Genomic DNA, 27,055 nt, shown 5'->3' on the forward strand with positions numbered 1-27,055 from the left:
CTGCAAGTTGGAAATATTCTTCAGGCAAATATGGCGGGGGAAGATTACTGGTGTAGCCCATTGGACATGTGGTGGGGATGCATCTAGGAGAGGGTGCTCTGGGCAGGTTACTACGGAATATGTAAGTTTTCATCTTGTCATAGTGTGTTACATCAGTGTGTGGAGACCAGACAACAAACTAACAAAAAATATTAAACTACCATCTTGGGGATTCATGCTATATTTTCAATTAGAAGATCAAGAATCCCGTGAGAACATAGGCAGTGCCTAATAAAAGAAAACAGGCCAATGTTATTGCAAATAGCTATGAATCTTATTCTTCAAAAATTGAAACTTAGTGACTACCATAGGTCCTGGTGGGGGGAGGGAAGAATAGAATAGATGTAACATAGGGCATTTTTAGAGCATTAGAATTATTTTTGCATGATCTCACAATCATGGATACAGGCCATTTAAAATTTTATCAAAATTTATAAAAGTATATAGTCAAAAATGTAAACCATTGACCATGATCAGTAGCAATGCTTCAGTATTTGTATATCAATTATAACAAATATACCATCCATGTGTAAAATGTTATTAATAGGTATATTAGTCAGCCAAAGGGGTACTTAAGCAAAATACCAAAAATCAGTTGGTTTTTATAAAGGGTATTTATTTGTGGTAGAAGATTACAGTTACTAGGCCATAAAGCATAAGTTACTTCCCTTAACAAAGAATTCTGCCACATGTTGGAGCGAGATGGCTGCCGACATCTGCTCCAGATGGGAGCCTTCCTGGATTCCACTCTTCCCAGGGTTCATTTCTCTCAGGGCTCAGTGCCTGTGTTTTTTCCATGAGGTCAGCTATAGATGATGAGGCTCTTTAGACTTTGCCTCTCTCCACAAGGCCAGTGGTAGACTATTAGACCAACAGTTTGTTTCTCTCCCCAGGGCCTTCTCCCTTTCCTCACCACCAAGCTCCTCTGTGTGCTTACTTCCCAGAGCTCCAGCTCAAGACTCTAACATCAAAACTTCAACTCCAAATCTCTAAGTAACTCTGCCATGTAGTTTTATCTATGAGCCCCAGCTCACCAAGGTGGGGTGGGATACAACATCCTATTGATGTGGCCCAATCAAAGCCCTAATTATAATTTAACCATGCTCAGGTACAGACTAGTTTGCAAACATAATCTGATATCTATTTTTGGAATTCATAAGCCATAATAAGCTGATACAATAGGTGAAAAGGGGAAATGGGGGAGGGTATTGGGTATATAGGAATGATTTTTTGTAATCTAGAGCTTTTTTGAAGATAAAATGAAAAAAAAGAGAGACTGGGGACTATATGGAAGAAAATCTCATGGTACATATAAGAAAACAGAACTTAGTGAAATGAAAGACATCTAAAAATATTTTTTCTATTATTTAAAATTATTTTATTTTATTTTTAAAAATTCATATTTTATGTTTTTTTAACCCCCCACCCCCATGACTTGCTTGCTGTCTGCTCTCTGTGTCCATTTGTTGTGCATTCTTCTGTGTGTCTGTATTTTTATTTTTATTTATCCCCCTCCCCCCTTTCAGCTTGCTTATTGTCTGCTCTCTGTGTCCATTCACTGCATGCTCTTCTGTGTTTTTACTTGTCTCCCTTTTTGTTGTATCACCTTGCTGAGTTGGCTCTCATCAGTGCTTGCAGGCCAGCAACACTCCACAGTGCTTGTGGGTTGATGGCTCTCTGTGGCATGCGGTTGAGCCTACCTTCACAAGGAGGCCCTGGGACATGAACCCAGGGTCTCCCATATGGTAGATGGAAGCCCAACTGTTTGAGTCACAACTGCTTCCCTTTATATGATATTTTTAAAACTACCATTATTTCATTTTATTATTATTTTTATTTGGTTAATTTCTTGGCTTCATCTTTGGAGAGGTTTTGGATAACAAAAGGTCACAACTGTGGCAGGGTAGGAACATTGGTGTAGGATGCTGGTGATTGGGGGATGCAAGGGAGGGGTTTCATCTGGGGCATGTCTTAAAGCATATGCATATGTTCAAGTTTTCTTGGGGCATTCTCATGGTGGGTGGAGATCCACACATAACACAAAGAATATCAAATTCCCATTCTGGGGAGTTGTGTTACATTCTCTAATGGGACTGCAAGAATCCCCCGAGTACAACAGTAGTGCCTAGTGAGGGAGGATGAACCTTTGCACAAGGACCTTGATATTGATAATTGCACTTATGAACCTTTTCTTTAGTATTTGAACTTAGCCTAGTGTTATGTGTTAGCTAAGAGTTATCTCCTAAGGGACTCTCTTTCTTGCTCAAATGTGGAAATGTGTGACTTCTCTCTAAACCAAACTCACCAAAGAAATATACAGCCTTCCCCCCACCCCATGGGTAATGGGTCTGGGAGATGGGCCCCTGGCACTGAGGGATCATTACCAAGTGCCCACTAGCAGTGCACCTGGAAAGACCTTGACCCTAAGGGTAAATACAAATGAGTTTTTACGACTAAGACATATCAAAGTGAGTCAGGAGGTCATTCCAGAGGTTATGCTTATGCATGTCACAGCAGGATCTCATTGATTGCCACAGTAATTATAGCCTCAAATAAAAGCATTCCTGGAGGCTCTAGAGTCATCCAGACACTAAAGGTAGGGCAGACAGCTCAGGATTTGGGTACCAGAGGGCCTTACCTAGGAAATTATGGTCCCCAGTGTGACAAAGTTAGACTTAATTGTGGTTTCCCTAACATATGACTCTTCTGCCCCTTCTATTTGAACTTTTAGATAGTACTAGACTTGATAGTTATATGTTCAAGAGACTTAAATTTTTGGTCTGCCCATGTGCCAGTTGGGCTCTGAATCTCAGCAGAGTTGCAACACTTACTCTCCAGTTCATTGGACTCAACCAGCACAATTAACAAGGGATGATGATGATGAACAATGCCCATCCCAAGGAACAGAGAGAGTCACCAACTGCAAGCAAGGTAGTTCCATCCATCTGCCCCATGGGATCTAAGACCCCTTTCATTTAGAGGCAGAGTGGACATCTCCATCCCAAAATGCTTAGGACTAGGAATTGAAAAATGGACTAAAGGAGACTTACTATTATCATACTATAGACTTATTCTAGCAATGGAAGAACTTTCATCATTGATGTGGAGGTAGTGGCCACCAGAGGTTCTGAGGGGAGAGAGGGAAAGTAGGTTTAATATTGGGGCATTTTCAGAACATTGGAATTGTCCTGAATGCATTGCAATGACAGATACAGACCATTACATATTTTGCCATTACTTACAAAATTGTGAGCGTCAGGGTATATGTAAACTATAATGTAAACTATAATCCATGGTTGAGGCAATACTTCAATCTGTGTTCATCAATTGAAACAAATGTAACACACTAATGAAGGATGTTGTTAATGTAGAAAACTGGGGAGGGGAGGGAGTGAAGAATGTGGGAATCCCCTGTATTTTCAATGTAACATTTATGCAATCTGAAAATTCTTCAAAATAAATGAATAAAGTGACCATAGTAGCTGCTGAGGGTAGGGAGAGGGAAGAAGAGATATGATGTGAGGGCATTTTCAGAACTTGGAGTTGTCCTGTGTGGTACTGCAGGGACAGTTGCTGGATATTGTATGCCCTGCCATGGCCCACTGGGTGGACTGGGTGAGAGTGTAAACTACAATGTAAACCATTATCCACGTGGTGCAGGAGTGCTCTAAAATATATTCACCAAATGCAATGAATGTGCCATGATGATGAAAGAGGTTGTTGATGTGGGAGGAATGGGGTGAGGGGGATGGGGAGTATTTGGGGACCTCATATTTTTTTAATGTAATACTAAAAAAATAAAGACCAAAAATAAGTAATTAGGAGTTACACAGTTAATAAGAGGTGTTGTTTTCTCTAAAGACCAGGTATTGAAACACTAAACCACCTCTTTCTTATGTTATATTAGTTTAGTAGTTGCTAGTGGTTGCCTTTGCTTACTTTTTGGTTATAACTACTTAATTCAAAATCCATATGATATTACAGAGGAATTCAGCTGTTGCCCACAGATGGGTACCTTATACATATGGGTCCAGAAAAATGTTTCCAAGAATCAAATCATCTGCTGGAAAATTCCTGTGATCTTATATTTGCAGTCAATCCAGATTATGAGCATAAAAACATTCCAATTTATCCCCATCCAAGATCAGGAGAGTTACCTGGAACTTCCACTGTCACAATGAATGAAGGTGCACACCGCGAATCAAGAAAATTATATCTGCTCCTTCTCCCCAGGGTTCTTGATTCTTTCAGCATCTCAGAGATTCATCTCATTGAAAGACTCTGCAAAAGCAATTAACAATGTGTTGACTGTTTTAGTAGAGTGTTTCTCAAAGCAAAAGAAGAGAAAAAGTTTTTAAAAGGTGATGATAATAACTATATATTTAGAACATACTCTTTGGAACATAGCTTCCTAGAAATTTTGTTTGTCAAATGACTCTAAGATGTAGGTCTTGTAATTTCCATTATGTACAAGAAAATATATTCAATTGACTTAATTATTTTGCCCAAGGTAATCTAAAAATTTTATGCTGGTTAGGACTTGAATCCAATATACTCAATTTATAAAATTCATAGTATTTCCCCTATACCACACACATTTTAGAAAATGCATAAGCCAGCTATGATTATATTGCTTTACATATGGTTGTCACTTATCCTCAGTGTCTGTACAGATAGATTTCACAAAAGCATATGCATCATCAAATAAGTACCCAATTCTGGAGTATAAAAAAAGTATTCATATTAATTAATGTTTCCCAAAGCTCGTCAAGTTTCTCCATTACTTATCACAATGATACTTATTGAATACTTAGCATAGGTTCAAAACTCTTCTCACTGCTTTACAATTTTCACCTCATTTTATCAATCATGATAATCTTGTGAAGTAAAGGTATTTATCATTCCCATTTACAGATGAGTTACCAGAGGCATAGAAATGTTTTTACGTACATTAGACAAGTTGCAAATGTGAAGGTTTTTGAAGACAAGGCTCAAAACCAGTTCTTCTAATGCTCTTCACCTGTCTCCAAATTTATCCAGCATTAACTGCCTCTAGATGCTTGGCCAAGCACTTAGGACAAGCAGTAGAACTAAGGTCAAGTCCCTGCCTGCAAAAAGGGAACATTTCATAGAATGAAAACCATTTTTTCTTAACAAGTAAATGTAATAGTTTATCAGCAAATTATCATATGTGATCATGAGGAACAGCACAGAGAAGAGACTGTACTAGGGGGAGAGAAGAAGTCTTGTGTATGTCATGAAAGGTTTGGAATGGGAGGGGGAAACATGCTTCTGCCCTTAAAAGAATGAGTGGACTCTGGCCATCTGGTAGGAAGGCTTTTTCTGAGAAAGGAGACTGCAATGATCAAGGATGAAGCAAGGAATGGAATGGAGGGTGGGGGAACTGGTGGGAGTTTCATAGGTCTGTCTGTCCTGTTGAGTATTTGGGAACAATAGAGATGAAGTTAGATGAGATCACAGATATTTTTATATCACTCTCAGAACATTCCTGGAGATAATGGTTTAATGCAGGTCGATATTAACACTTTTGAAATTTCAGGTTTTATGACAGAAATTTCAATAGTCTTAGGGGGAAGATTCCAGCACTGCCCAAATCAGTACATTGACAACCAGCCTCAATAGTGAGTGCATAAACTATCTCCTCCACCTCTGTGCCAGGATCAGAAAAGTTCCCTCTTCTCTTCACATTTCCACAATGAAACCCTAGATGGCAGATGCTGGCATGTTATTTTCATCAGTGGGCTCATCCTGTATGTCATATTACTGAAGCACCTGGGGGCATCATGGCCTAGACCATAACTGAGAAACTCAATTATGCCACAAATGTATGAAATGGATCAGGTTAGTCTTAGGTGCTAATCGCAGAATTAGTAATAATGAAGTGGAGATTGTGAAGGAGGAAGAAGGAGAAAAAAGATGTGTCCTAGTCCAGGAATGTTATTTTACATGCATTATTTTACATGTGTTATTTCCTCTCAATAACAATTATGGGGTAGATTTCATTATTCCCATTTCACAATTATGGAAAGGGGTGCAGTTGGGAAAAATAATTAAAAACAAAATCTTTTCCCAGTCCAGAAAACCTCTCCAAAAAATTAGCAATAGAGAAATAATCTTGTTGAATAATCACTGAACCAGAATGTGATGCATTTTAGATAATATGCAATGAGATTGCAAAGACAAAAGTAGCTCAGCCTTTCTATGAGGTCAAGGGGTACAACCGATAACATACACACTCTCAAGATAGCATGGGGTTAGGTTTAGACTTTGGAGCCAAGAACCCCCTGATAGTCATGCTACTTTCCTCCCAGGAAACTGGGAGATCGGGGTGATATCTTCTTTGATTACAGTTCAGAATCACAAAGAGAGAATTTATAACTACAGATTTCTAAAGTAAATATTAAAAGATTGGAGGAAGGAGAAAGTATCTTCCATGATCTTTAAGAATGAAGCACTTTATTATTGTTTTTAATTTGCACTTGCCCTTGTTGTGCTCAAAAAGAAAGAGGTGGGTGGATAGAAAGGAGCAAGGAGAGGATTTGCACTTAGGGTGATTTGAAGCTTGGGCTAATGCAAATATTTGGTCTCAAAGTTGTTTGGGTCTATTCAGATCTGCTACTCTCCTTTTATAGAATTGAACATGTAGACAATTTAGAAATCCTCCCCCTCAAGTAATAAAATCAAAACAAAACAACCCCCCCCCCCCACATGAATCAAGGTCAGAAGTCAGATCCTGACAGTCTCCACTTATCAGCCCTTCCCCAAATAACAACAATGGGATCACGTCAGCTGACCTCCTGGAAATAATTTTCAAGTTCCTCAATTATTTCTTCAGGAAACATAGTTGAGCTTTTACTATGTACGAGTTACTTCCTCTAGTGCTTGATGGAAGTTACTTTTCACAACCCTCTGAGATATCAGTAGCATTACAAGGTTTTTTGTTAAAAAACAGCTGCATTTAATGTTATTATTAAAAAAATAAAAAGCTCATAGAGGACAAATATTGAGAGAATAATTTTACTGTATGACCATTTAAACCAGTGTTTTAGAAAAAGCATTAAAAATTCAGCACTAAAGGAGCGGGTCTTATTTCATTTCTCATTACTCTCCCAAGAGGTCATTCTGTTTTATAGGAAAATGGATAGGATTTTCTGGAGAAACAAAATGACCGCAGGGGACACAAAGCAAATCCGACGGAAAAGGCACCCTGTGCCTCTGACCCTGTCCTGTGCTTTTTCTACTACAGGATACTCCACCTAAGATGTCTCCTGCTGCGGCATAATTCCTCCGTTTTAGATTTTGCTGATAGTTACATCTTAAAGAGAAGGGAAAAATTACCTCTGACCTCCTGACCTTCCAACCTAATCTTTCGGAAAAATGTTTGGCAATCTACTGAGAGGGGAGCATAGGCAGAAATGAGACAGCTTTGCAACAAAATGAACATTTATATCTCAGGGAATCTCTTGGCTGGAAATGTCTGATTTCTTCACATAAACTTCACACAAGCATATGTGCCCACATACTTGACTGGGATACAGCAACTGTGCTGATTTCTTCCATCATCATCATGTGTAGCCCCAAGGATCTTCATATTCAAAATCCTTGTGCTTGCTATTCATTCTGTCCTTCACTGTATATCCATTCAACTTTTTGAATGAAGTGTCCCTTTCTCAGTTTGGTCTTCTTTAACCACACTCTTCAAAAATTTCCTTCCCTCTCCCCAAGCATTCCCTATCCTCCTTCCTTGCTTTATTCTTCTACAAAGCATTTACCTTCTCTGTTTCCACCTGCCAGGAGGGGAGCTCAAAAGGCCAGATTTTTTTTTTGCCTTGCTCACTGTTGGATACCAATGGTTAAAATAGCATCTAGCTCAGAATAAGCATAGATGATATTTGCTGAATCTATGAATGGACTGCCCTAATTCTAGAGAAGCATCTCAGTGAAATCCAAATTCAGATATGCTGTAAGGATGACATTTAACTCATAAAGGACCTGCTTATTATCCCACCTGACTTGTTAGAACTAGAAATAACTAATCACTTAATGCTCTTCACAGGCAAGTTCAAGAAAAAAAATAAGAGAAACTAGTTATATAATACATTCTTACTACTGAAATATTTGAACCTCAGATTGTCTTGGAATAGAAACCATTTCTTGGAAATCTGAGGTGTGCATGATTTGAGGGGTCACACCAGAAATAGCTGTGCTGTAGTGGAGACAGCATGTATCAGGCAGAAGAAATAGATTCAAATCTGTCTCTCCACTCACCATCTGTGTGAACTTTTAGAATTGATTTAATCTCATTAAGCCTCAGTGGTCTCCATGTAAAAAAATATATAAAATAGCCAAAAAAAAAAAAAAAAGTAAACTGAAAGAACTTTAAAATTTTTCATGATTTATTTTGAACATGATTAAATAAATTTCTCTTTCTATAGTCTGCCATCCTCATGGGTAGTTGAGACATCCACAAAAATTTATTCCTTTGTAAATATTTATCAATGACTAATCTTTTAATTTCTGTGCCAATTACACCATTTTTCAGTTCTTTCTCACCTCTAAAAATAGGGAATCCTGACTCTCTACACTCTCAATAGTTTCAGAAAACAGTTAGAATGAAGGTGAGGTATGAAAATGAGGTTTTGTACCTCCTTTCATATAAATATATATAAATGACTGTAGAATTATTAATACTATGGAAATAAAAAATATTTATGCCACCAGTAACACCTGAATAACACATTTACCTAGAATTTGCAGCAAAAGCATCATTCTAACATGTCTACATTAAAATCAGCTAGTATCAGAAACTTTTATACCAGGTATTAAATCCCAAGTATACTGGATTCATGGAATTCCTCATGGTTTTATAGCTTCAGGGAACAGTTAACAAGGCAATTAAACAAGACTATTCATTGAGAAAGTCAAGTCAATCTTATTTAATAAGATTCAAAAAGTTTTGTTTAGAGACTGATTCTCTATTGAAAAATGCACAGTCATAATTGTTTTTCACATTATATATTGAGTTTTAGTGAATCCAAATGAAAATATAAAATATCCATGTATACTGCACATATATATCCATATATATATATATACATTTGACACTGGCTGATATTTTCCATTTTCCACCACAGATCTGTTTCCAATCCTTTCCCATCTGTTTTTCTGATTCAGGAGACCAACTTGTATGGACTGTTATCAATTATTTTTGACACATACAGGCAGGAATTGAAAGGAAAGAAAAGCCTGAGGTCAGAGTACTTAATCCAAGGCTCTTTCCCTGCAATGTCATTGAAAGCCACATTCACCCCTTGACCAAAGCCACAATATTGCTGAGGGCAGTAGGACCAATACTGTGCCCTCAGCACAAAATTTCTCTTTTCTGTTTTGATTCTGGTAATTGCTCTTTCCCCTTGTCCCTCCAGGTTTAGATGTGGTGTCTCTGTAGTAAGGACAATTACATCTTTTTTAGTTTCCCATACTCTGTTCATATCTTGTAAAGGGTCCTTTTAATGGTGCTTCTTAAATTGCCCAATTTGTGTGGTGTGTGTTTACTGTCAGACCTTGACTCTTATGATATAGTGAATGGTATTAGGAATAACCCTAGAATCAATCCCTCAAAAAGAGTATCTAGGATTAATTTGCTCACATATTTAAGGAGTATTCAGATAAGTCTCTAGGTGGGGAAATAAGAAACTGTTAATCCATGGAATTATAGTGTTATCATGATAATTTATTATCAGTGATTTCATTTCATGAAGTATAGGCAGAGATATAGGATAGTGAAAAATCTGTGGATCCTGGTACAGAATTATTACTATGATAATGTTGATCATGAAAATCAGAGGTGTTTTGAATTGAAAACCACTAATACCCTATTGTAAATTGGAAAGGGCAATTGGAAGACTTTACTTGCAACTTTGAAGGAGTTTCAAAGTGCTGGTAGTCCATTTGGAAAGATTCATTTGTGGTCCAAGTCAGGATCTGATTGTAAAAATAACAAAGTTGCTATACCCATTAAATGCTAAACATTACCAGAGATTCTGTGTCAAGCTGAGAGAATTGGTGAGAGGATGAGTTGGGACCATAAAACATGCCACAGGAATATTGGGCAGTTAATTGTAAGACTAATAATAAAAATTCCTTCTGAGAAGGGAGTCTCTAACTTCCCCTTAGATAAGGGAACCAGCTGTACTGTAGATAAAAGTTTCTGGTATTTTTGTTTTCCCCTTATGCATTGAAATATATATATATTTCAATATATAAATATATATATATATGGAAAAGTTACCTATTTTACAACAACTGTAGTTTGCCTCCAAGTTACCAGTATCTTACTTTAATCTTCTCTTTTTAATACATGTATGCTACCTAAGTTTGTCTCTGTTCTTTTTCATAAGTTAATACAACTTTTAAGGATTCTGTTTTTATAAATACTGCCAGCATACTTAGTAGCCAGTCCCTGTTTGGCATATATAGTAGATTTGGCTTAATATAGTTTCTTTCTTGCTTAAGCATGTAAACAAAATTGACGTAGTGCTATGAAGTCAATTAAAAGGTGCATGTTATAAACACAGAAGAAAGAGGAACTTACCACATCTAACAAGGACCTCTGAAAATTTTCATACTGTTGAAAAGTCTCAACTGTGTGTAGATTTCAGTTCTACGACTCCTATAAGTTGATCACACTGTCTTGAAAAAAATGACTAAAACTTTTTGCATCTATATATGTAAATATAAATTTATTACTTGATGTAATTAAGCTAATTTTCCCTAACAGGAAAAGTCTATCAATGATTTCACTTAGGAAGTTGCCTGATAAACTTATGTAATTCTTCTCAACATCTAATCTGAACAATCCACAGTGCCTGAGAAATAAGAGTCAAGTATCTCATAGATGAGATGAAGAAATCTAACCAGTACTTAGAGGATATATATGTTATAACCAATGACCTGATTGACATTTGTATTTATTTCAGATTAACCTAATATTTTACATAACTAAGCAGAATGATTGATTCCCATCCACCGGTGACTATGTCTGTTTCAAAGCCTTCCCCTTGTCAATTAATGGATCTAGAATAAAGTGGGTTTTGCTCAGGGCAAAAAACTAGAAATATTGCCATTTTATACTTTTCCTCATTCTTTACAACTAAATCAAGGGTAAATCCTCACTGTTTCACTTCGATCGATTTTTCTTTCTCTCTTCCACATTAACTATCTTCATCCTAACAACACTAACCAGTGCCACTGTCATCTCTTCTCATTGAACTGTTACTCTTATCTGTCTTTTGTTTCCTGGTTCCATGTTCTTTGTGCCATCCAAAGTCATTTTAAATTATATATCAGATCATAGTACATTTCTGCTTAAAATGCCCCAATATTATAAGCAGAATAACACCCAAACTCCTTACCATCATCTAAAATCATGCTAGTCAAAATGTGTTTCAAAAAACCAGCAAAACCGGACATTGTATGTCCTCCCATGGCCCACTGGATGGAATGTGGGAGAGTGTGGGCTATGGTGTGGACCACAGGCCATGGGGTGCAGCGATGCCCAGAGATGTACTCACCAGATGCAATGGATGTGTCATGGTGATGGGGGAGAGTGTTACTGTGGGGGGAGTGGTGAGGTGGGGGCGATGGGGGTGAATGGGGACCTCATATTTTTTGAATGTAATATTTTTTAAAAAATGAATAAATTGAGTAGAATTTGGAAAAAAAAAAAAAACAGCAAAACGGGTGTCCATTGTATGTCTTTTCCAAATGAAGACTCTTAGGCTGTAACCCAGATTAACTGAATTAGTGTGACATTTTAACCAGAAACCTATGTGATTCCTTAGCATATTCAAGTTTGAGAAGCACTAATCTAGAAGGTTCTACATAATTTATTCCAGCATACCTTTTGTTTTCAATTCATATTCATACATACAAATACACATATATCTTATGCACATTTAATACAAAAAAGTGATCTAAGCAAAGTTCACAGTTCAATGAATTTTCACAAAATAACACATTCTTGTAACCTACACACAGATTTAAAACAAACAAATGAAAAAGAACTTTACCAGCATACTGGAAGTCATCTTCATTCCCTCTTGCAGTCACTTCCACCCCTCACCAAAGGTAGTCACTACCTTGACTTTTAACACCACAGGGTAATTTTATCAATTTTTTAACTTTATATAAAGGAAATCATGTAATATTCACTCTTTTTTTTTTTGTTTTTTTTTAATGAAAGATCATGTTTCTGACATTCATTTATAGATTTACATTTCATAATTATTTTACTTCTCATTTTTTGTCTAGTATTCCATTGTGGGATATAGCACACTGTTACTTTTTTTTTTTACAATTAAATTTGGCTTTATTATTATTAATTTTTAACACTCTAATTTTCTGTTTTTTCCATTTTTAAATTTTATTGATACAATTAATATAGCATAAATACATCAAAAGAGTACAATCAATGGTATTTAGTGTAACCACTTATTGGTGCATTCATCAGCCCAATCACTCCAAGAGCATTTTCAGTATTCCAATAATAATAAACCGACAAAACTCATCACATCTCAATCTGTCTTACCTTGTGTACATAGCTGCCATTCATTTTCCTTTCACTAGTATATTTGTATTTTTATTTTGTAAAAATAGTCTTATATATAGAAGACCATCCATATTCACATTTACATGAGATTTTTACTATCTTATACAGTTCCATGCTATAGTTTTTAGCTTTCCTTCTAGTAATATACATGACCTTAGACTTTCCTATACAAACATTGTTGGAACCATGCAATAGCACTGCTAGTAATAACAGTGAGGACAGTGGCGATCCTTGTCTTGTTCCTGATCTCAGCAGGAAATCTTTCAGTCTTTCACCATTGAGTATTATACTAGCTGTAGGTTTTTCATATATGCACTTTACCATAGTGAGAAAAGTTTCTTCTATTCCTATCTTTTGGAGTGCTTTATTAAAAAAGTGCTGTGTTTTGTCAAATGCCTTTTCTGCATCAATTGATAGGTTCATGCGAATTTTTTCTTCAGTTTATCACGTGGATTATTAACTAATTGATTTTCTTGTGTTGAACCACCCTTGCATACCTGGGATAAAACCCACTTGATCATGGTGTATAATTATTTTAATGTGCTTTTGGATTATGTTTGCAAGTATTTTATTGAGGATTTTTGCATCTATAATTCATTAGAGATATTGGTCTGTAATTTTCAATTTTAATAATATCTTTTTTTCTTTATTTTCTTTTAAATGTTACATTAAAAAATTATGAGGTCCCCACACACCACCCACACCACCCCTTCCCCATCAACAAACTCTTCCATCATTGTGGCACATCCAGTGCACCCAGCGAATACATTCTGGAGGACCGCTGAAGCACACAGACAGTGGTCCACATTGTAGTCCACACTCTCCCCCAGTCCACCGAGTGGATCATGACAGAACACACAAAGTCCAGCATCCGTCCCTGCAGCGTCACCTAGGACAACTCCAAATCCTGAAAATGCCCCCACACCATATCTCTTTTCTCTCCCGACCATCAGCAGCCACCATGGCCACCCTCGCCACATCACTACTACAATTTCTTCCCTTACTAATCACAATAGTTCCCCAGAAGAACACCAGTTAAGTCCACTCTAATCCATACTCTGTTCCTCCATCTTGTGGGCCTGGGATGGTTATGTCCAGTCCCCCTCTACATCAAGAGGGGGTTTAGATCCCACATGGATGATGGATGCAATTCTCATGCTTGCAGCTGTAGACACTCTTGGCTCGCTGGTGTGGTGGTTGACCTCTTCACCTCCCTGTCATCTGGCCATGGTAAGTCCAAGAAATCAGAGGGTAGGAGCTGCAAGTTTGTTGAGCCCCAGGGCCTGGCCGTCACATGGACAGTTCAGAGATCCAGATCTCCTGAGCATACACCAACTCAAACGCCAACCACAGGTCCAGTAAAAGTGACAGAAGAGGCATGTGTAGAAAGGTTATATCTGATTCCAACTCCATCACACTCAGGAACACAAACTCCAAAGTAGGGCTAACAGACATGGCCATGGACTCCAGAGCCATCCGCCCTGACCACATAAGCAAATGGGTGAGGAAAAAGTACATGGAAGTTTGGACCTGGGAACTAATCTGATTAGTAAAATCATCCCAGAGTTGTGGTCAGGGTGATGAGGCAAATCAGTAGAAATAACACAAAAAAGGATAGAGTGCATCTCTGGATGGCTGACTAGTAAAAGAAGAAAATCCTTGGTTACTTCAGTGCCATTGCATTTGGGAACTATCTTCATCTTCATATTTTCTTTTAAAGAAGAATTTGCCAGATATAAAAGAAAAGAAAGAAATAATATGCAGGACAAGAATAGGCAAAATCAATGAGCATTAAAGCACACTGGTTTTAAAAGGAGAGGACCAAAAGGATTTCCCTTAGAGTTAGAAGAGTTATGATAGGTGACATCATGGTTTGAGGTGCTGATCAAGGTGGGTAATGCATTTGAAAAGCAGTTTTGAGGTCCAGCACCATATTCTGCTGCATGAGTTGTAACTCCCAGCTTAACTCTGCTAGCACAGATGGTATTTGCCGTAACACATTAGTGTCCTTAGTAAGACCATGGAATCTGGGCTCCTGATACTCAAGCATACCCCCCACCCATAGTCAGATCATGACACAATAGTTGAGGGAATGGGTTCAGTGAGTGATTCTGGCTCAACTAAACAATATTGCTACCAAAGGCAAACCTCTCATAAGTTGGAAGTATATCTTTCCTGAGGGTCTTAAGTCTCAGTCTGGGCTATATATTCATACTCTATTCAGTTTCTTTCATTTTCAACTTCTCTAACAGCAGTGGATCACTCCCAGTCCCTTGGTATCCTGTCCATTCCAGCTCCTTCATACTTGGTTAACAACTGAAAATCTGGACTGTTTCTTCATGTAATTCCTATCGTTTATCTCACAACTTTCCTCTTATCTCACAAAAGTCCTCATTTATCCCCCGGCCATTCCTAAACAACTTACATCCAAACCATGAAGAGGTCTGCTCAGAATTCAAACTATTTTATAGCGAATCTGGAAAACCACTTGTGAACAGTTCCTCTTCTACCAGTCAGGTCGAAGATAAAATAATCTCTTCTCCAAGCTACTGCAATGTTCTCCCTTCTTCAATACCTCAAATAATTTATTCAGTCAGCACCAGTCAGTGATCTTTCATAAACATAAAATATCATGTTGCTGATGAAAATGGCCCAAGTCTTTCCATCATTTTTTAATGATGATTTCCAATTATGTGACAGTCTTAAAAGTGTGGATGTTATGCCCCTCCAGATGCGAATTATATAATGTTCTATTTTGTGTCTGCCTATTCATTTAATTTAAAGCAGTCATTTCTTGCTGGCAAAGTAAGTTCATAAATTGAAAAAGTATTATGGTGCGTTTCTGTATAAATGAATATCAGAAAATTCCTAAATTAAAATATGGACTAGATTGTACTTACTGATATTCTATTATAAAACTATTGTGATCAGTAACAGAAGAAATTTTAGCATCAAGGTGGAGAAAGTGGCCATGGTAGTTGCTGAAGGCAGGGAAATGGTAGAAGAGATGTGATGTGGGGGCATTTTTGGGATTTTGAGTTGTCCTAAATGATATTGCAGGGTCAGATGCTGGACTTTATATATCCTGCCATAACCCAATGAATGTACTGGGGGAGAGTGTGAACTACTATCTATGTAGTACAGCAATGTCCCAAAATGTGTTCACTGAGTGCAATGAATGTGCCACAATCATGGGGGAGGTTGTTGGTGTTGGAGGAATGGGGTGAGTGGGTAGGGGGTATACAGGAACCTCTTATATTTTTAATGTAATACTTTTTTGTCTGTATATATATTAAAAAAATATAATTCACAAAAATGATGTGGTGGGGTAGGGAATGGGTTATATGGGAACCTCTTATGTTTTTTTGTTTTTTTCTTGTTTTTTAATGCAACGTTCCTTGTGATCTATTAACTTTAATTTTAAAAAAATACAAGCAATAAAAAAAGAAAATAATAAAAAAGAGATTTCCTCAAATAAGAGCCATCATCCTGTTTTAAGGATAATCAAATCTTTAAGTATTTATTTATTACGCAAACAAGGGACCTCCACATTAACAGGTCAAGCAATAAGGGCCACCAATTCTAATTTGCTACAAGGAATTTCTATTCCATAGCAATATTTCAAGCAGCAAGATTTTATTTTACTTCTTCTTTATTATTTTTTTTTGTATAAGATATCAGGAAATAAAAACACAAACATTCCAACGGAGCAATCTTTCCAACTCAGTGTGAGAAAACTATTATATTAATGCTCAAATATTCAAATTTCATGGGTTGGTAGTAAGGCACATTTTAATATTGACATACAGCCTTATCTCTAATGATTTTCTCACAACTTAACCCATAATTTGAAGGTTTGCCAAAATTTGGGACTATACTTTGACCTGAAACAGTGAGTATACCAGACAAGTGAACACATCTGTTGGTTTTTTATTTTTATTTTTATTTTTTTTTTTAATTTTTTAATTTTTTATTGACTTTGTAATAATATTACATTAAAAATATATATGTGAGGTCCCATTCAACCCCACCCCCCCCACCCCCCCCTCTCCCCCCCCCCAACAACACTCGTTCCCATCATCATGACACATCCATTGGATTTGGTAAGTACATCTTTGGGCACCTCTGCACCTCATATACATTGGTTCACATCATGGCCCATACTCTCCTCTATTCCATCATGTAGGCCCTGTGAGGATTTACAATGTCCGGTGATTACCTCTGAAGCACCATCCAGGGCAGCTCCATGTCCCGAAGACGCCTCCACCTCTCATCTCTTCCTGCCTTTCCCCATACCCTTTGTCCATTATGTCCACTTTTCCCAATCCAATGCCACCTCTTCTATGTGGACACTGGATTGGTTGTGTCCATTGCACCTTTATGTCAAGAGGAGGCTCAGATTCCACCTGGATGCTGGATGCAATCCTCCCATTTTCAGTTGTAATCACTCTAGGCTCCATGGTGTGGTGGTTGTCCTTCTTCACCTCCATCTTAGCTGAGTGTGGTAAGTCCAATAAATCAGATTGTAGGTGCTGTAGTCTGTTGAGGCTCAGGATCTGGCTATCACATTGTCAGTCCAGAGATTCAAATCCCCTAAATATATCTTAAACCCCAACATTAACTGCACCTCCAGCACATTAGCATGAAAGTCTTATGAAGGGAGATCCCATCTGAGTCCAGATTCATCACACATAAACACCATTTCCAAAGAGGGGCCATCTGCCCTGGTAGTTAACCCCATCGGCCATGACCATAACTCCCATGGGTCTCTTTAGCCCTCAAAGGAACCAATATCTGGGGGTTGTATCTGCTTTATCTGTCTCTCTGACTCTGCTCAGTTGTGCATGAGGGCAAACCTTCTGCCAGCCTCCAGACTCTTTTTTAGAAACTCGTAGCCATATAAACTCATTTCTCCTTTCCATTTCCCCCTTACTTTAGGTCAAACAGCATTTTAAAGTCATGGTATTTTATGTAGACGTGGATATTCTGCTGATCCGCATTGAACCTTCCGTATAAGGTCATTTTCCAGTTGCATCATCAGTTGGTAGTTGATAGTGGTCCCTCGTTGCCAGGGAGGCTCATCCCCGGGTGTCATGTCCCACGCTGGGGGGAAGGCATTGCATTTACATGCTGAGTTTGGCTTCGAGACTGGCCACATTTGAGTATCTGTTGGTTTTTTAATCCTCTAACTAATGCGATGACAGATAAAATACAATTATTCTTATACTACTTTCAGGCCAACACCTAATCATTAACTTTATGAATGATCCTCATTCTTGGACCTGACTTTGAGTAAAAGCAGTTTGGTAAAATAAACTCAATGGGTCAATCTTGTTCAACACAAATCCATAATGTTCATCATTAAAAGGACTCTCAAATTGGACCAGTATTTATTCTGTCTTCCACTGGTTATGTCATTCTCATGCTATTAAGACTAATTCATATCCTTCCTCTCTCATCAACCATGCAGCCCCACTTCTATCACTCTTTATATGACCTCACCTCAGAACTTATAAAGACAATCTGAAACCTTCTGATGGGAACCCTCTCACCTTTACTAAAATAAATATAAAAACTCATCATCACATATTTTCCCTTCTATATTCTTGAAAGTAATATCTAATTTCTTTGTCAATGTTAAGAATCCATGCACTCACATATCAAGCAGGATACACAAATATTAAGTAGGGATTTCATCCTCAAAGGAGAATCTAGTACAACCAAACATCAAATTAATATTATGCCCTTGAAGTGCAAAGGATATTTTATTTGCCTCTTAAGAATTATTCCTAAAACACTTTAGAGAAAATACCTACGGTATACATTATCAACCTTTCTAGCATCTGACAAAATATGGTAAATCAAATTTCTTCATTTGTACACTAAAAAATATAGCTTGTTTTTCCTTTTGTGATTAGTATTTCAACAATGATGGCAAGAACAATAATTTCATCAATTGCACTTGACTTTTCTATTCATACGTTAATCATTCATTGTATCTCTAAAATATTAATTATTATGTGCAAAGTCGTTCTCCTGTATGTCTACCAGCTAAATTAGCAATGGCCTATGGTGCAATCCTTAAAGAGTATTTGTAACAAAATCTTATATTTACAATAAATGAATGAAGAAAGAATGGCTAGAGCTGGAGTCAAAAGCTATATTTGAATATTATCTGTACTTCCCTAGACAAGCATTTTCATGAATAGGTTAGTGGAACAAATAATGGGGACCACAAAATACACACTTTTCCCAGATATTGTATTTTCTTTCCCTTTAGACATTTTTTTTTGCAGGAAATTTGAAAAAATTAACAAATACGGAGTTCTCCAAGAAGACATCTAATTGTGTGAATGTGTGGATGCATGCAAGTGGGTGTGTGTATGCACGTGGCATATATATATGTTTGTATAAGTGTGTGTGCATTAAAGAGAGGGACAAAGTCTGAGTTTAAGAATGATGGAAAAACAGGCAGAAATACAGGTAACAAAGAGATAGTAGGTGAAAATATTTTATGTAAATATGCTAATGTACTTGTTGAGAGAGAGCAATATTTATCCTTGGCTGAAGAGATCAATGAGAAGATGGTAAAATGGTGGGGTGAAATAAATGAAAAATAAGGATTGAAAACAGCAACATTCCTTGCTGCTTTCAATTCACAAAGGATGAGAAAATGTCCTGCCCAATCACACTACAGTGACTGAATTCACTCTGTTGGGACTCACAGACGATCCAGTGCTTGAGAGGATTCTGTTTGGAGAGTTTCAGGCCATCTACCTAATCACACTGGTGGGAAATCTGTACATGATTGTGTTGGTCAGGACCATTTCCCACCTCCACACTCCCATGTATTTCTTCTTGGACCACTTCTCCTTTGTAATCTTTGCTATTCCTCCAACAATACTCCAAATATGCTGTACAACTTCCTCTCAGTCCAAAAGACCATCTCTTATGCTGGATGCTTCACACAGTGTCTTCTCTTCACGCCCTGGTGAGCACTGAGTTTTACATTCTTGCTTCAATGGCATTGGATCACTATGCAGCTATCTGCAGTCTTCTGCATTACAACACCAGAATGTCCAAGAATATTTGCGTATCTTTAGTCACTGTCTCCTGTACTTATGGCTTCCTGAATAGACTCTCTCAGACATTATTGACTTTTCACTTATTCTTCTGTGGTTCCCTTGAAATCAATCATTTCTATTGTGCTGATCCTCCTCTTCTAATATTGCCCTGTTCTGACACCTCTGTCAAAGAGATGGCAATGTTTGTAGTTGCTGGCTTTACTCTCTAGCTCTCTCTTCATCATTCTCCTGTCCTACCTTTTCATTTTTGCAGTCATCTTGAGGATGCATTCTGCTGAAGAGAGGCACAAAACCTTCTCTACTTGTGGTTCCCATCTGGCAACAGTAACTATATTTTATGGAACTCTCTTCTATAGGTACTTGAGGCCCCCAAATGAGAAATCTGTAGAGGAGTCCAAAACAATTGCAGTCTTTTATGCTTTTTTGACCCCAATGCTGAACCCATTGATGAGGAACAAAAAGCATAACCTTGCAAAATATTTAACAAGTCACTTCTGCCCCCGCTTCTGTGGATAGGCCTGTGAGGGCAAGCCTTGCAGGAGAAAATCAAATAACTACTACCCCTGTTTCTGTAAATCAGCTTGTAAAAACATGGCCTAGCAGAAAGATATCAAATGAGTGACTTCACCCCCCACCTCTGTAAATCAGCCCACAAACTTGCAGCTTCATACTGCCTCTGTAACCCCCCTGTTTGCAAAATTTCATCTAGCAACGCATTAGCCAATGAGCAAAAGTTATGCTGATCCCACCTGAAATCCTACATAAACCTATGAAAACTGAAAAACGGGGCTCAGAATTTGGAGATTGATTCTCCTGAGCCTATGCATAATAAAACTGTTCATCCTCCTTTCTGGAATGCTGGTTGTGAGTTTCTATGGTTCAGAACTCCTGGCTTTGCTATAACATAAGGAACAAGGATGTGATCCATGCCCTCCAGCAAGTAATCAAGGTAAATCTCTTCCACAAAATTGTAAATTAGATATCTGTTCATTTGAGGGCTTTGATAACATAGGTACTCCCTTCCAAAGACAAACCTATTACTCTAGAGTTAGGATTTATCATCATGAACACTGAATGACCACTCTAGTTAAATTCTTCTCAGATTAACATTATGAAGACAAATCATTTTAATCAAAACTTTAATATTTAATTTAAAAATGGTTTATATGGCAGGAATCCTCCAAAAATAAATTGATTGAAATTCATGAATTAATGTAATAACTTAATGTTTTATTCATTTGGGGATAAATTTTTCACTATATTCTCTTGATGGCTACAATGAAAACATATCTTCTCTGAATTTCATGACTCACAGATCTTTAGTGAGCTTCAAGATAAAGTGTTAGTTTTGGACTTTTTATTTTAGTGACAAAATATTTTCTACTCCAATGTGTGTACAGAACAATATTGTAAAAACTGATTTGACAAATTTTTAAATATTTGAGTCAATCATAGGTTTAAGTTTTCTCTAGATTTCCCACAAATCAATGTTTCAACCCTCTTTTTACCTTCTATCAATATGATGGTCCTCAGTTTTGAAAACAAAACTGGCAACATCTACTTATGAGTTTCCAAAATTAATGATCCAATTCAATTACTACTATAGTGTAATGGCATTTCAGGCCTTTGGATAAATGAAAGGTTTAGTAGCTCTGATTTAGGATTAATTTACAAAGAGTCAATAGGGTCTCCTAATGGGCTCTGCAGATCCAATATTAACCTGAGACAATGCACAAAGTTGTAAATGTGTTGGAGGGCAAGATCTGATGTTTATTTTTGTTCAAGAGGGGACTGTTACTCCAAAATTTTAAGAAACATTGACTTAATCCACCTCGACCAACAATTATCAAAATTTCCATTGATAAAAAATAATACTAAAGTAGGATATATGAAAAGATACATAATTCATACACATTTATTCATGCATTGTTGTCAGCCAGATGGTTACATTTTGGATCATATATATTTAAGTTTTATCATGGGTTTTGTCCATACAGACCATCAGTTTATCCCAGTCTACTTCCTTCCTTTCATCTGATAACATACCTCCCACACTCACAGGCTTACTTCACTCAATATAGGTTCTTTAAGATGCATTCCTGTTGTTGCATGTGTCAATACTGCACGCCTTCTTACCACTGAGTCATATTCCACTGTATGTATATACCATATTTTGATTATTCACTCATTAGTATAACTACCTATTTTAATCCTGGCAATTGAATCTGTAAAGAATTATTAGTCCCCTTTATAACATTCAATAAATGATGGGTGACAATATTTTAGATTAGAATGCTGTACAGTTATTAAAATGTTTTATTTTGAAATTTCCTGTCAAAGAAATGACAAACCATTTTATATAATATTTTTTGAAATAGGTTACAAAATAAATAAATAAATATATATATAAATCAACTTTGTAGAATTAGTAAGATTAAAGAAAACACAAGTTTATATCTATGTAAAATTTTTCCACATTGAGCAATTATTGTTTTTTAGCAACAAAAACTAAAAAAAGTTCATTACCAAGATAGTCCAGATTTTAGAATATAAAAGTATGTCTTTATTAATATTAGCACTTGAATATGAAAGTAGGAAACAACAGGTGGAATAAAACCTGCTCTATAACATACATTGAACTCTGCCCCTGAATAGTTTGAAATTATTCAGGGGTAAACATATGAGTATTTGTTTGTAAAGAGTGAGAGGTGAGTCATCATCAATACCTCAATCTACACTCTCTTCATCTTGAAAACAAAATTTCACTTTATTAAAGTCCCTCCTACCTTCAAGTTTAAACATTATATCACAGTAAATTACAATAGCATTAGGTAGAAAAATAATCTTTGGAAGCTTTGTAACCATAAATGTTATAGGATGCATAAATGTTTCCTCTGTTGATTTTATATCTAGTAAATTATCACATTTACAGAATAGAAATAAAAACTTCCAATACTGTTGAGGATGTAATGAAGAAAGAGTACCCATTTGTCGGTGCGGTTTCACATATTCCCTCCAAAAAAGTATTGCAAATGACGTACGAAAAGAAATTGTGGAGAACTATTTTAGTATAATAACTGACAAGAAGCATCAGCTTTTATTTCTGAAGATTTTCATACCGAGAATTAAAAAGAATGAAAAATTCCTCTCAATGATGTAATAGAATACAGCAAATTATTAATACCCATTTATATTATGCCCTTAAGAGAAAAATTAATTTCACACAATATAAAGCAATCTGGAATGTTACAGTTATCTCTAAAACACTAAAATCAAATTTTCATGCATATTAGAGAAGCTGTTTTCTTAAAAACAATATGTGTTAGATGAGAATTGGAAGGTAATAAATTTTATTACTAAAATTAAATCGCAAATAATTGTTGATGTAATTTAATAGCACAATTATATAAACCCTTTCAACCATAAGAAAAATTAAAAATTAGAATTGGCATTTCTTATTAAGAAGGGAATATCTTTGATAAAATTGATGAAACAAACCATCATGTCATAAAAACAGAGAATATTTTAGTTTTTTTTCTGAAATAATGAAACATATGGTTTTAAATTTACATAAAATTCACATAAAAATGCAATGAAATTACAGTGAGAAAAAAATCTGGAATTAGAAATAGGAGTTTCTTATGAAAAGTTAATCCACTTTAATTGGAGGAAAAGATATAAGATATCACATGATTGTAAATCATTTTTGTGTTCAGAAGAAATTTATAGGTCAATTCACTTTGCTGATAACAGTAACTCAGTGATGTTCAGTATGATGGCCTAGGGAATGAAGCTAAGGACATATTTGCTATGTCAAAAGTTAGAAATAAAATATTGAGTAAGGCTAAAAACATAAGCCTGATTTATCAGAAGCAGAAGACTTCTGCTGTTGTGTTTCCTATCATCACTTCACATTCATAATTTCCATTTGATGCTCACTCAGTCCCAAGCTATGAATATATTGCTATTTCGAGATCTGCATTCATGCAGTACCAAGGTGTGTGGGTGGCAGATATTTTGTATTGGTTTTGATATTTATCTTTTTTAAATGGGATCATTCCAGAAATTGAACTTGCCTCCTTTTTACCAAGGCTTCTCATGAACACTCTGTTCACAGCCTGTTTCACCTCCTTATTTCTCAGAGAGTAAATAAATTGGTTCAGCATGGGACTCACAAAAATACAAAATACTGCTGCAATTCTCTCTTATTCCAGAAACTGTTCACTCATTGGTCTCAGATACATGCAGATTAGGGACACATAGAACATAGTGACACCTGTCAGGTGAGAGCTCAGGTGGAGATAGCTTTGTGCTGCCCCTTATTGGAATTAATTCTCATAATGATAGTGAAAATGAAAATGTAGGAGATGAGAATGATGGGTAGGGAAGATTTGAGGTTGATCCCAGCTGACACAAACAAGGCCATTTGCTTTACCTAAGTGTCAGAGCATGCCAACATTAAGAGGGGTGGGTCAGCACAGTAGAAATGGTTAATAGTGTTGGATCCAAAAAAGGACAGGTGGGAGGTCAGTATTACCTGCATCGTACCCACCATCAAACCCCACAGGTAGGGGAAAGTGACCAGGCTGATGCAAACTGGCCTGGACATTCAGCTGTTATACTGCAGGGGATTGCAGATGGCCAACTTCCAGTCATAGGCCATGGCACCAAGCATGTAATACTCTGTAAGGATCAGGGTCACAGAAACAAAACACTGTGCCAGACACCCAGCATAGGAATTTGTTTTCTTCTCAGGTAAGAAGTTAACAAGTATCTGAGGAGAGATATTAGTGGAGTAAAACATATCCACACAAGCTAAATGAGTAAGGAAAAAGTACATGGGGGTTTGCAACCAGGGAGTGATTCTATCAGTAAATTCATCCCAAAGTTTCTAGTCAGAGTGCTGAGGTAAATCAGGAGAAACACCAAAAAAATAACACACTGCAGCTCTGGTTTGCTGGTCAATCCCAGCAGAATAAACTCTGTTGTCTCGGTGCCATTGCATTTTGGAACTAACTTCATCTTCATATTCTCTAAGAAGAGAAAAAGAATTTTCCAGATGCAAAAAGAGGCATAAATTATATGCAATCCAAGAATAAGCAAAATCAATGAGAATTAAAACACACTGATTTTGAAATGAGAGGTTTACAAAGATTTCCCTTAGAGTTAGGGGAGTTACAATAGATGCCATCCTGGTTTGAGGTGCTGATTCGGGTAGATAATGCATTTGAAAATGAGATTCTGAGGTCCATGCATTCTGCACTGACTGTGTTGCAACTCCCAGCTTAATTCCACTAACAAATATGGGATTTGACTTAGCCCATTAGTGGCTAATAAGGTTATGGAATCTGGGCTCCTGATGCTCAAACATATCCCCACCCACAGTCAGATCATGACACAAATGCTTAAGGGAATAGGTTCATTGGGTAATTCTAGGACAACCAGACATCATTGCCATCATGGGCAAACCTATAATTTGGGAATCATAACCTTCTTGAAACCCATAAGTCAGAAGAGGTGTGGTCTCAGTTATTTGTTTTATATAGTTTCAAACTCATTCAGTTTCTTTCCCATTTCTTACTTACTCCCTAGGAACAAGTAATCTCTCCACTCCCATGGTGATTTTTTCCTTCCCAGTTCCTTCATACCAGATTAACACTGATAAATTGAATCTTTGCCTCACTTAATTTCTATCTCTTATGTCACAATTCTCTTATATCCCAATATACCAATGTATTTCAACATCTTTCCCTTATGCTTTGTATCCAAACCATCAGGACGTCCTGTCAGCTCTACCTTCAAAACATAATATGATGAATGTGAAAACCATTTGTCAAAACTTCCTCTGCTAGCAATGAATTCTAAGAGAAAAACATCTCTTGCTAAAGTTACTGTAATGTTCTGCCTTCTTCCATACTTGATCCTCATTTGGCCAACATCAGGCATTGATCTCTTATGAACATAAAACAACAGGTTAGTGATTAATTAAAATGGTCCAAGTCTTTTAATCACTTGGTTTTTGGCTAAAATCTAAACTCCTTACTGTCATCTTTAAATGCCTGTATTATATTTTCCCAGCTACCTCTTCAAACTCTTTTCTGACCACTTTCTCCTTTATTCCTTCTACCCTTGTCACATTGATCTTCTAGCTGTTCCTTGAACAGGCTCAGCACTTTCCTACCGAAAAGTTTTGCACTTGCTCTTTCCTCTACCTAGAATTTTCTTTCCCAAGAATATTAAATGACTCCATTTATCATTTCATTTACATCTCTCTTCTAATAACATCTCCTCATCCCAAAGTTTCCAGTCAATTTGCTGGCCACATGTTTAAATTATCTCTATTCCAAATTATTCTTTACTTGTGAAATATGTTTTACTTTTCCTCATATCACTTATCATTCCCTGCAATTATTATCCATTCGTATGCTTGTTGTCTGTCCTCGCCTATTAAAATTTTAGTAACATAAGGTCCATAGATTTATTTGTGCCACTCAGATGAGTGCCTGAGTCATAGTAGATACTAACCAAGAAATCACTTGAATGGATGGATGAATTATGAGGAAACCCTCCCAAGTCTCTATTGTTGCTTTTTCATTATATGAGGACTTTGCAGCTTTCTGATATCACCAGTGGCTTCTTGGACACTGAGGTATAAAAACTCATTGCTATCATCTGGAAAATGTACAGGAGGTAGCACAAGTAGATAGAAGATCAATTAAGGGTTTCCTCTAGTACCACAAGCTGGTTATAATGGTGCCTGATACAAAACTTCAGTAACTTATGTTTAGAAAATGTAGATTGGACTGCTAGAAATTAGGTCAAAGTTCACTCAGGACTGAAGTAGTAAATCACCATTAATCCTCATGATAAATTTTTAAAAACCGGGAAGACAGAGAATGTTGATCTTCTAAAGAGTGCCTATACAGCTTTATCAAAATCACATAATCAAGAAGCTAAAAGCTAACATTAGATCAGTGGTTATCAACCCTGGCTTCATACTGGAATCAGGTATGGACCTTTTAATAACCCTGAAGCTTGGATTCCAACCCAGCATAGCAAGGTAAGACACACACTGGTATTTTAACAAGTTTTCACGTAATTATAAGTCACAGCCAGACAATTGAAATGACCTTGTTTAAACCAAATAAAAGTGTTGCTTTCACATATTTTTCCCTCTGATAAGATCTGTTTTTTTCCCTAACAAAGGGTTGTATGATGTTCTACCAAAGTCCCTCCTGTCTCTAATGGCATATACAAAAGTTTTCTCCATCAGTCATATATAAGGAAAAGTCCCAGCCTC

The 27,055-nt window shown here is 36.7% G+C and overlaps 1 pseudogene; it reads left to right on the forward strand.

The window, feature by feature from the left end:
* The first annotated feature begins 2,381 nt into the window (after positions 1-2,381).
* On the forward strand, positions 2,382-20,734 carry LOC101446037 (olfactory receptor 5M10-like; annotated as a pseudogene).
* The last annotated feature ends 6,321 nt before the right edge of the window (positions 20,735-27,055 follow it).

The sequence above is a fragment of the Dasypus novemcinctus genome, chromosome 10 (assembly GCF_030445035.2).
Source record: "Dasypus novemcinctus isolate mDasNov1 chromosome 10, mDasNov1.1.hap2, whole genome shotgun sequence".
Lineage (NCBI taxonomy): Eukaryota > Metazoa > Chordata > Mammalia > Cingulata > Dasypodidae > Dasypus > Dasypus novemcinctus.